Below are 2,440 nucleotides of genomic sequence, written 5' to 3'. Positions count from 1 at the left end.
CCCTATTTGCTCCTCCCAGCTGTGGTTTTAGACCTCTTTTTGTTCCATAAAACACAGCCAAATTGAATGAGGCACTAAAATAATTCCCGCTGCTAACTCAGCTGCTACAGACCCTTGTTCTGCATAGTAAGCAGTATACAATTATGCCTCGAAGCTTGCCTTGAGAAGTCAATGATTTGTTTTCTGTGTAAGCAAGGTTATAGAAGCAGTTCAGCACAACAGTTAGAATATAATTTTCTTACATTCCACTGAAGCTTGTTTCCATTAAATTTTTCCTTAATCTACAGACAGATTGTAGTTCCTCTTCCCCCCAATAATTTTGTTTCTTTTTGGCTGGTATAGGCATGGAACTTAACAGATAAAAGGCACAGCAACAGGACTCCACTGGAGAAACCCTCTTGTGCGTGCCACCATTTAAACCAGGGGCCTTCAAACTTGGCCCTTTTATTACTTGTGGACTTCAACTACCAGAAATCCTCAGCCAGGCACGCTGGCTGAGGAATTCTGGGAGTTGAAGTCCACAAGTCATAAAAGGGCCAAGTTTGAAGACCCCTGATTTAAACTGTCTGTAGCTTTGAAAGTTTCCCTTGTAGGTCCTGCTTGTTTCTAGAAAGTTATTCAAAGGAAGTTCCATGGAACTTTAGAGAACTAAACCCTCTCAATATTTTATAGATTCAAATGAAAGGAACTTATGTTTGATAAGGCCAGTAAAAGTTATATCAAGGTGAAACTATAAACTCGCTTTTTGAAAAATTTCAAAAGGTAGGAAACTCTGATTTTTCAATCCACCAGAAAGTTTAGATATTGAACTGAGTATATAAGTGTTTTGCAAAACTGTTCAGTATCTTTAAAAAGGAATTAACTTTTTATAGGTTAAAAGCGGCATCTATCAATGAGTGGTATGTGGGTAGAGCTAAGATGAACATTTCATTTAATGTACTGTAAACCTTGCTGTAAACTAAATTAATAAAATAAAGTTCACATCATTCTTTTCTATTCAGAAGAATTCACTAAATTACATTTTTTGTGAATAGTTTTGCAGGTCATCCAAGGACTGCACACAAGGCTTGGGGAATTGCATATACTGTTACTGTATTTCAGGCTATTCATCCAGGTTTCAATGAGATGCTAATCATAAGCAGCCAACTTAAGCAGCTGACAATGGGAATTGAATTTCCTTTCTGCAACATTTTCATTTTACTTTTTCCTAGTTTACTTTTCCATTCCAGGTTTTATGCACAGATACTTTTGTATGTTGTAATTTGATTCATCATAGCTATGGAGAACTTCCTCATATTTACAAAATTTCCTGGAAAATAAAACCAAGCAAATCGTAAGGAGAACACTGATATTTGCATAACAAGCTTTTTTTTCTCCTCAACTTCTAGGACTTCAGACTAATGAAATCTGCAAGAAACTGGCAAATGGCTCTTTTCAGCCCCTTCTCTGACAAAGAAAGAGCATTTTGGGAAGAGAGACAGGTGCCTGAAGGTGTTTAAGGTGATGACTCTCTCTGAATTTAGCTCTTGTACTTTCAGTCTAATAAATTAAATTTAGAAATGTCCTGAGGTGGACAGAAAGTTAAGAAAGAATAATAGCAGTCTAACTACAGGCATTTCTTGACTTGTGACCACAATTGGGCCCAGAATTTATGTTGCTAAATAAGAAATTTTTTTCCAGATGAATAAACTACAGATGAATAAACTAAAAACACTTGATGGACAAATCTTTCCATTATTTTTAAATGGAGATAAATATTCTTGGTCTATTCACTATACAGGTAGGTCTCGATTTACAGCATTTCATTTAGTGACACTGAAAAATGTGACTTGTGACTGTTTTTTACACTTAGCCCATTGTGGCATCGTCATGGTCATGTGATCGAAATCCAGATGATTGGCAATTGGCTCATATTTATGACAGTTGCAGTGCCCTGGGGTCACATGATTCCCCCTTTTCGACCTTATGACAAGTAAAGTCAATAGGGAAGTCAGACTCACTTAACAACCATGTTACTAATTTAACAACTGCAGTGATTCACTTAACAAATGTGGCAAGAAAAGTTGTAAAATAGGGCAATCATGTTATTGATCCACTTCTGATGTCCCCCACCCTTGTGGGAGCTCCTTTTCTACTCAGTTTCTGACATAGTAGTACTAAATGACAAGGTCTGAATGGATCTCTCCTTTTATTTGTCTCAAAGTGAATAACTTACGACTCACATTTGTTAGTTCAGGCAAAGTTAGGTCTGCAATCACAGAAGTCTGCTTCTTGCATTCAAACAGACCCAAGAACAGCTGTCTTCACGCTATCAAGTATAAACACAATAAATCCTGTAATGTGAGGTAACAGCATGCAAGAAGTCTACCTGGCACGCCATCTACTGTATATATTTAGGCAGAAATGTGTAAAAGTCTTTTCTTGCCTCCTTATAAGTTCC

The sequence above is a fragment of the Crotalus tigris genome, unplaced genomic scaffold (genome assembly GCF_016545835.1).
Source record: "Crotalus tigris isolate CLP2741 ecotype Arizona unplaced genomic scaffold, ASM1654583v1 scf7180000018350.1424685, whole genome shotgun sequence".
NCBI classification, from domain to species: Eukaryota; Metazoa; Chordata; class Lepidosauria; order Squamata; family Viperidae; genus Crotalus; species Crotalus tigris.
This window is presented reverse-complemented; position numbering follows the sequence as displayed.